Source organism: Lolium rigidum, chromosome 1, assembly GCF_022539505.1.
Source record: "Lolium rigidum isolate FL_2022 chromosome 1, APGP_CSIRO_Lrig_0.1, whole genome shotgun sequence".
Classification (NCBI taxonomy): domain Eukaryota; kingdom Viridiplantae; phylum Streptophyta; class Magnoliopsida; order Poales; family Poaceae; genus Lolium; species Lolium rigidum.
In genome coordinates this window covers 11,303,481-11,313,246 of record NC_061508.1, presented here as the reverse complement: position 1 = coordinate 11,313,246, position 9,766 = coordinate 11,303,481, and the positions used below count along the sequence as shown (strand labels likewise).

Genomic DNA, 9,766 nt, shown 5'->3' with positions numbered 1-9,766 from the left:
CTCGCGGAGGCGGCGCCGCCGCCATGTTCCCCGGCCAATGGCCGATGCAAGGTACAAACAGTTCCCCGTCGTCTTTCTCCCCTTCGAGCTTCTCGCCGTCGTCACCTGCCATGTTCCAAGAGGCCACCTACGACCAGCCATCCAGGTTCACGCCGTCGCCGCCCGAGCTCGTCGTTGGCAACCTGAACGATAACCAGTACGAGGGCACCTCGCCGGCCCTGCGACGAGGACCACTCCCGTTCGGTGCGATGGCGGCGCCGAACGATGAGGTGATCCACGAGATGATCAACTCCGGCTCCATGGCCTCCGCTGCGAGCCTGTGGTTCTTCACCCAAGAGGAGGCGAGGGCGACGGCAGCTGTCGCGGCGTGCAACGACTGGGTGGAGGATGTGGCCAAAGGAAGCCAAGCCGTCGAAGAAGAAGAGGAACAGCCAACTCAAACCGAGGTCACCGACGCCAACCTGTTGACGGGAAAGAAGAAGAGGAAAAAGGACTCGCCGCCTGCCGAACCGCGTATCAAGTGGACGGGGAAGAAAGAGGAGTGCCTCGCCGAAGCTTGGATGACCGTGTCCATGAACGGCATAACCGGGGCCAATCAGTCATTTGACACGTATTGGCTTCGAGTGAAGCAGAGTCGATCCCTACTTCAACAAGACGATCATGAACCGAGGAGACAAGACCATGGCCACCAATTGGGGGATCATGCAGACGGCGTGCAGCAAATGGCACGGCATACAGGAGGAGATCGAGACTCGCCCAGTGAGCGGCGCCGACTTCGAACAAAAGGTTAGTTGTCCTCGCCGTGTCTGCCTGTATAGTGATCGCCGTGAGCTGACCCGTCTCGCCGTCCTCTTTTTCCCCAGGTGCGTCGTGCTTTCGACATGTACGAGGATGACACCGGCTTGATGTTCAAGTTCCTGAACGTCTTCTCCCGCATCGAGAAGTGCGAGAAGTGGGCGGAAACCCGCAAGAACCTCGCCAAGAGCCAGACCGAACAGTACAACCCCGACGCTCCGGCGCCTGGGTCGTCGGATGGCCGCCCGGAACTCGGCCAGAAGAAGCTCAAAGACCTCAAAAAGATGGGCCATCCCACCGAGAGGATGCATGCGTGGTTCGACAAGTGCTGGGCCGACGCGAGGACGCATGCCGCCGGGAGGGACGACAAGTTCGACGGCAGGTGGAGGGAGATGCTCGCCAACGAAGGCGCCCGGATCGCCCTGCTGAAGACGACGGCGGCGGCGAAGAAGAGAATCACAGACTTGGCGTTCCTGATGGGTGGCAACACGGACATGATGGACGAGGAGACGAGGATTTGGTACGAGGGCCATCGCACCGACATCCTCCGACCCACTCCGGCCAGTTCTTCATCGTCTCCGGCTCCTACCTCGTCTTCATCACCGTCTACAACGGCGACTGCCACCGCTTCGACGTCGACTGCCGCCGCTGCGACGTCGGCCGCCGCCGCTGCGACGTCGGCCGCCGCTTCGACCACGGCGTGTGAGGAAACTGGGCCGTCGGACATCGCCGTGCCAGGCGGGACTGCCGACGCCCCTGTTTCACTGTAATTTTCCTCCGATCACCGATCTGTGGCTGATCTTTTTGCCGATCAACTGGCCGTATTTGTAGCGGAACGACGATTTGTTTGAATTTCGACTATATCCGCCGAACTCCGGGTGGACGACTGGAAATATGGTTCTCCCCACGACTTTATTTCGTCCAATCCGACGGTTGTTTCATCCGGATTTCGCCGTGGGGAGGCCAAACGAGTGGAGAAATCTTAGATACATACTTCCTCTGTTTCATATTAGTCATCGCAGATTAATCTCTATGCATAAAACGTGTTTAGTAACATTATAATCAGCAACAACAAGTATTGAACGGAACGAGTACTACGATGATCTCCGGAAATGGAAAGTGTGTGCTGCTCGGCTTAGTGCAGGCGCATGCACAATTGTTTAACAAACAAGTCGATGCTCCGGTGTCTTAGAACTGAGCTGTGCAAGCTCCTGCTGACTTACCTTGGTTTTCCAACTCTGTGGTTTCGACTTTGGTGCTGAGGGCCTTCTCAAAATAGTATGGATTTTGAGAGTTATTTTTTTTATAAAATGATCATTTTTTAAGGTAAAATCCTCCTTCCATAATAGCATGTCTTAACTTTATCAATATACATATATTTAGACGTGTTTTGACGCTTCGTGGTTTTGACGTTTCGTGCGGATGGCCTTCTCAAATAGTATGGATTTTGGGAGTTATTTGTATAAAACCATCATTTTTAAAGGTAAATTTCTCCTTCATAAAAGCATGTCTCTGTTAGGGCAATATGCTTGTTGTATTATCAGGGGGCCAAATGCCACAATATATAGTACATGTACAGGTGCACATATGCAGAAAGCCCTCTAACATATGTGGAAACTACAATATACAGATATATACATCTAACACCCCCCTCAAACTCATGGTGGATCCACAACACTGAGTTTGGAGAGTAAAAAATCATGCTGCGCTCGAGTCTGTGCCTTCGTAAAGAAATCCGCCAACTGCAAATCTGAAGGCACATAATGAACCACAACAACATCATCCTGTACCTGTGCACGTGTGTAAAAAGCATCAACACCGATATGCTTGGTCAGCTCATGCTTGACCGGATCACGTGCAATACTGATAGCACATGTACTGTCAGACAAAAGTGGAGTGGGTGTCGTAACAGAGACCCCAAAATCAGCAAGAAACCACCATAACCAAGTCACCTCAGCAATCAACAAAGCCATAGCCCGCAACTCAGCCTCAACACTCGAACGGGAAACTGCGACATGTTTCTTCGTCTTCCAAGCAACAAGCGAACCACCAAGAAACACACAATAAGAAGAAAGCGAACGACGACCCGTAGGATCACTCGCCTACGTAGCATCCGAATAGCACTGGAGCTGGAGAGAGCTGGAACGGGGAAAGAAAAGGCGACGAGTGATAGTGCCACGAAGATAACGAAGAACACGGAGGAGATGACTATAGTGAACAGTGATAGGAGCTGAGACAAACTGACTCAGAATATGAACAGGATAAGAAATATCAGGACGAGTGACAGCAAGATAAACAAGACTCCCAACAAGATGGCGATAACGGGTGGGATCAGGAAGAGGATCACCATCAGTAGGACGAAGCTTAACATTAATCTCCATAGGAGTATCGACTGTGCGCTCATCCCCAAGAGCAGCACGAGCAAGAAGATCCTGAATGTACTTTTCCTGAGAGATAGAAAAGCCATCAGAAGTGGAGGAAACCTCAATGCCAAGAAAATAGCGAAGAGGACCAAGATCAGTGATAAGAAACTGATCACGAAGACGAGCCTTGACGAAGGCAATATACTCAGGATCATCACCAGTAATGATCATATCATCAACATAGAGAAGAAGAAGAGTACGTCCACGAGGAGAAGTGTGAACGAAAAGTGCTGGATCGTGAAGTCTAGGAGAGAAACCAGCAGCAGTCACCATAGAGGCGAAGCGCTCAAACCAGGCACGAGAGGCCTGTTTGAGACCATAGAGAGAACGTCGAAGACGACGAACCATCCCATCGGGAACATAATACCCAGGTGGAGGCTGCATGTAAACCTCCTCACTCAACTCGCCATTAAGAAAAGCATTCTGAACATCAAGCTGGGAGACAGACCAGCGGCGAACAGAAGCAATAGCAAGAAGGGTACGCACAGTAGTCATATGAGCCACAGGGGCAAAAGTCTCATCATTGTCACGGCCGTGCTCCTGCTGAAAGCCACGAGCCACAAGACGCGCTTTATAGCGCTCAAGAGATCCATCAGAGCGAGTCTTAATTTTATAGACCCACTTACGCGTGATAGGACGAACACCAGAAGGGGGAGAAACAAGATCCCAAGTGCCAATGCGCTCAAGCGCAGCGATCTCCTCAGCCATGGCAAGCTGCCATTCAGAGTGACGCTCGGCATCCCGATAAGAAGTCGGCTCAGAAACGACAGAGAGACCATACTGACTAGGAGAGTAACGAGCTGGAGCACGACGCTGACGGACAGGCCGTGAAGGGGGAAGGTCATCAGCGGAGGACAACTCATTAGAAGAAGAGGAAGAAGGGACATCATCAGAAGGATCCGAAGCCGGAGAACGAGTACTAGGTGGACTAGACGGAGGAGAGGATGGCGCCGAAGAGGGCGCATCAGGACTAGGAGGGGGAGGAGACGGTATAGCAGGGGGTGCATCCGGAAAAAGAATAAAAGAGATATCATCCACCGGGTAAGTACCCGAGGTGGTGCAAGGGCAACAGGTGGCGGTGCAACAGGCACCGTAGGAGCAACGGGGCGCGGCGGACAGGAGACCTCGCTAGAAAGCACACCCCAAAGACGAAGACCGCGCATGTGGACGCGCATGAAGGCAGCGAAATCAGGGTAATTCGCACCATCAAAGATCACCGGGCAGCGAGGGATCGCAACATAGCCCGAGGAAGACATAGCTCTTTTCTATTTTTTTTATCAGATAGAAGTCAACGGATCGAAGCAGAAACCGATCGAAGCAGAAGCGAAGCAGGCGGGCGGTGCAACGCGGCAGAACGGGGCGGGGCGATGCGGTAGGAGCGGGGCAGGGCAGAGCGGGCGGCGGCGGCAGCAGCAGGCGGTGGGGACGGGGACGGCCGGGCGACGGCGGGCGGCGACCGGGGCGGTAGCGGCGGGCGGCGACCGGGGCGGTAGCGGCGGGCGGCGGCCGGGAAGTGGGTTAATGGCCCTTGCGAACCGGGACTAAAACCCCTTTTTCTACTAGTGTTTTTGCAAAATGTTGTAACCAGTTGAACTCGATGCTACTACTAGGGAGAAGATGAAGTGGGTTATATACACGGGAGTACACCCACTACACATATCATATGGAGTCATGGTTGGAGTTGTTGGATGCAGTGTTTTTTTTGCATTGACCTCATGTCCATATGCGAACCGGGACTAAAGGCCCCGCTACGTGGGCGGCTAGCATGCGCCGGCGCGAAGTACGTTTAGTCCCGGTTTGTAACACGAACTGGGACTAACGGCTATTTCGAGTTAATTTTTTTTATTTTATTTGGGTTTCTAATTTTTATTCACTCCCTTTTTTCAGAATTTCTACAATTTCAGTTATTTGCATAGTTTAGTCTCTATCTCTAACTACACTTATCTCTAGTCAAATTACATACTCGTGGTTAAACTTCCCGCTCGGTCACCCATCCTCCCACTACTTTAGCACTAGCACGCTTAACTTCCGAGTTCCATCCCGTTCCGCATCCAAGTGCTTCGCGCGCATGTATGTGATAGTAGTATCATATCAATCCTATTAACATGTTGATCGATGTCACATTTCTTTATTGTTTGAATTTCAAATAATTCTTTTAATAAACAAAAGTAATGATGTAATAATAATCTTGAATAAATAAATAAACATTAACTTTTTAATTTGTATTATTTTTAATTTTATTAATTAATTAATTTTTTTTTTGCCAAACCTAAAACCTAAAAATTTGAAAATCTAAAAATTGGGTAAAAATGATAGTAATCTTTATGCAGGATGAAATTATTAATTTTAGGTTTTAAAAAAGTAAAAAAAATATAAAATCCATAATTTATAGAAAAAACTAAAATCTTCCTGCTTTTATATTTCTATTTGGAATTTTGAGAATCTAAAAATTGGCTAACCGGGTAAACTCTGGTGAATTCGGATGTAACTTTTTCCCACGATGATACCATATATTATACGTTTTTTTCGACGTCGTATGCAAAAGTTATTGCGGTTTTACCATTTTTCAAAACTTTTTTGCAAAAAAAGTGAAAATTCAAATCTGAAGGTATATATGATGCCCCCCAGCGATTAACACTTCTCAGCCGTTGGATCTTACCTGATGTTGGATCTTGGCCATCCATTGTTTGCACCGCGGCCGTATAAAAGGGGCGCCCAAAGTGAGAAAACCTATCCTCCTGCAGTCTCTCCCCCAATCCCACCTCTCTCACCTTTCCCCAATCCCGTCGCTCCTCCTCCCGTCTCTCTCTCTCTCTCTTCCTCCTTCTCCCTGAACGCCCCTCCTTCCTCCTTCCCCATGGACAGAAATCGCAGTGGATGCCCCGAGCTTCACCAGGAGATCCCCTTAATGGCCGGCCCATTGGGGAGGAGCACGGGAGGCCGCCGGCCGCCGCCATCCCCGGCTCCACAGCGACCGTGCCTTGGTTGGGCAAAATGGTTGGCCGCTGGTGGGAGGCCCATGGGGAGGAGCTTGGGAGGCCACCGGCTGGTTGGCCGCCGGCGGGAGGCTCATGGGGAGGAGAACGGGAGTCCACCGGCCGCCTCCATCCCCTACTGCACAGCGACCCAGCCATGGCTGGGGGAACGGTTGGTCGCTGGCGGGAGAAGCGCCGCCATGGCTCGAACCGTCGCTGTGTGTCAGATCGAGTCACGTATGTGAGACATTCAATTTTTTGTGGTGCTAATTCCTTGCCTGGCCATTTTTACTATGTAATTTATTCAAATGTTTGCTCTACGTATTTGTATGTATGATTTAACATTAGATCGTTTCTCTAGCTGAATTGGATTTGGGACTAGAAGGCTTGGGAGGCCAAGAGGGAAGGCGCTGCCATAAATGGTCGCGGAGAAAAATGATGTTGCCACTGATGATAAGTTGGAGGCTCTGTGATTATTCAATATAAACATAATTACTTCTGGCCAATCCCACTTTTCCCTGTCATTTTCTCCTTAAACAATAATTTGGGCTTGCCCTGAGCTATCTATCAATTTCCTCAATTGACTGTATTTGCTGATTAGTGAAGTACATGTGCCTTTTTGTACTAAAATCTCACCAATAGTTATTTTTGGGTATATTAGATCTGACTGCGAGCTGGTAATGGTTGTAAGAGATAGATGGAAAAAACTCTGGTTTGTGACTTGTCATGTAAAAGGGCTTTAGTTTCTATTTGGTTCAGAACATGAGATTACTGATTTTGCTTTAGTCTTTGCATACAGCTAAACATAGTTGAAGACAGAGTCCAGTGATTTCTTTTCTTATCGATAGCTCAGTTGTGTTTCTGCTAATTGCCTATTGTTTTGCCTAAAATCAGTTTTCTTACAGGCTGAAGAGGAGGATATTATTGCAGACAATTATGGTGCCAAACGTAACGGAGTCTCGGGATGAATGGTCCCAAAATGGCCATGAGATTGGGTCTAATGGTATGGATGGAAAATCTGGATTTATTTCATATATTCGAAGGGAAGAGCAGTGGGATGAATGGTCCCAAAATGGCCATGAGATTGGGTCTAATGGTATGGATGGAAAATCTGGATTTATTTCATAAATTCGAAGGGAAGAGCAGTAGCTTCTTTGAACACATTTTCCCATAATGCAAACATAATGTCACATCCAATTTGGATGATGAGACTATAACCTACTCGTGTTCCACATGGTAACTTGTCTTTTACTAAACAGCTATTATGGTTCCCACATTGGAATGCTTACGTATTATTTGTCATAAGCATTCCATTAGTTTATTTATGGGATTGTATTTCGTTCTATATTTACTTGTTTTTTGTTATGTGTCGTGCAGTGATCGAGGTTGAGAAGCCAACTTTGCAAATGTATGGTCTTCTAAAAGGGTTTTTGGGCGCTTGTTTATGTCAACTATGTGGATGCTGCTGTGAGTTGTACCTTGATTTCTATATGATATTGTTCCTAAATTTTTCAGAGAAGAGTGAACTCTATCCTAAAGTTGCATTATATATTTACAATAGAGATTTGTCTTTGAGGTTTATCTTTCCAATTTTGTGCATACTTTCCTTTGTATTAAAAAGTACACAATATTCTTTTCTTTTCTGGTTATATTGTTGACTAAAATCCTGAGAGGAACAGAGCTTGCATCTTGTCTTTCTGCTCGGTGTCTTCCAATTTTTGGTAGACTATTCTCACTGAACATTAATAGTACCGCAATTGTTCGTCGAACTTTCTGGTTAATAATTTTGGTGCTCTGAGCTGAGAAGAGATTATGCATCCTGAAGGCATTGTCCTGTACTCCTTTTTATCTCAATAGTTCCAACTCTTCCATGGAGTGGATCCATGTATGCATTCTCCTATTTCTATATAGTTTTGCTCTGGTTCCTTTTTCGTTGCTTAAAATCTAATTCTGAACCAACTTATAGCTCAAGTTCATACTATCTTTCTGAATTCATTTATAAGGTTTACATTGTGTTCTGTATTTACAGATTTTCTGACTAAACGAGCAAGGTAACCAAGCTGAGAGAGACATGTTGATTTGGACTTGCCCCAATTGTAGGGATTTTTGGATTTTCTCTTCATATGTTATTCAAAAGTCGAGCTGAGTGAAGTGTACCATTGCACTTGTGTGTATGTGTTTACCATGCTGAAGTGGGTAAATGAATTTTAATTGGCATACAAATTTCATTTTAAATGTCCTCACGTTATGCTCAGGGACAAAATAGAAGATTTATTGAAGAGACAATTAAGGTGTTTGAGCTGAGGAGATTCCCACTGATTTGGACTTGCAGGAGTGTGCCTCAGATGGGTTGACTATGATATCCACGTTTGCTTCGCAGCTAGCTGTGTTACAGTTCAAAAATGACTATGCGTCGGCATGTTAGGTGCTACATTGTTTTCCCCATTCTGAATATTCCACTTTTCTCAAACTGTGTTATATGCAATCAAAATATTTTGTTCATGCCATGTCATTGTTTCGCATTTCACTTTTGCTTATCACCCGTTGAGATGGAGGATAGTGTAGCTGGGTAGGAGGAGCAATGGATAGCCAAAAAATATCGCTTCAAGTGAAATGAGCAGTCCTTTGTATTTCAGCCATTGTGTTATTTCCTTCCGCCCAGTCTGTTTCACCTTTTAGGTGCCTCATATTTATTTGCAGTCACTGCTAAGAAGGCAGCAGTTTAAACTGAAGCAGTGAACAAGGTAAGATTTAGGCTTTGGTTCAGGTTTGCGCTACTACCCCATGTTCCAAAATAAGTATCACAACTTCTTCTAGATACATCGACACTTATTTTGGAATGGAGGGAATAAATTGGAAACCACCCGGTTCTTATTATCAATGGATGAATCTACTTCGGTGTACAGCACAGATTGTGGAGGTCTATATTCAAGTTGTTATCCATGGTCTAAGAAAATTTACATGTAATTTAAAGAGTGGACCACTTTTAAATAGATAAAGCAGTTCAATTTATCCCTATATGGTTACCACCTGAGCCATTTCAATTAGTCTAGCCTGAAAATAGTACTGTCTGCAAAATCTAATCACCGAAAGCGTGTGAATAACTAATGGAAATGCACTTGAATCTAATTTTAAAAGATAATTTCCTTATCATTTTTTAATAGTATGAAGGTGTCATTAGTATAATTATTTTCAAGAGTACTTGCCAGCTTTGTGATACTTTCTAAGTTTTTAATCGCGCAAATAAACACGCATAGAGCCTATCTGTCCGTTTAAAATGCCTGGTGTTTTCTTCATAAGAATTTTGTTGTACTGAGATGGACATGCTTATGTCTATTTTTGCAGGCATTGAGCTGATCCAGAGTACTGACATTGTAAAGGCTATCCTTGCTTTCCTTTTCAGGTTTGAAGTTCAGGGTTTTACCTTCCTCATGTTATTGTAGTCTTTCTCGGTAAGACTTGCAGTCCGCATTGCTCATCAATTCGTAGTGGCTTAGGATGGAAATTCATTTCATTCAAGTACATTTATGGTGAGACCATGAGGGCATGCGGTGATGAATGTGATGGTATTTC

The 9,766-nt window shown here is 46.2% G+C and overlaps 1 long non-coding RNA gene across 1 annotated transcript; it reads left to right on the top strand.

The window, feature by feature from the left end:
• Positions 1-7,267: 7,267 nt before the first annotated feature.
• LOC124667460 lies at positions 7,268-9,162 on the top strand. Its single transcript, XR_006991301.1, has 3 exons — positions 7,268-7,429; positions 7,571-7,660; positions 8,223-9,162. It is a non-coding gene; the product is annotated as an uncharacterized LOC124667460 (long non-coding RNA).
• Positions 9,163-9,766: the final 604 nt, after the last annotated feature.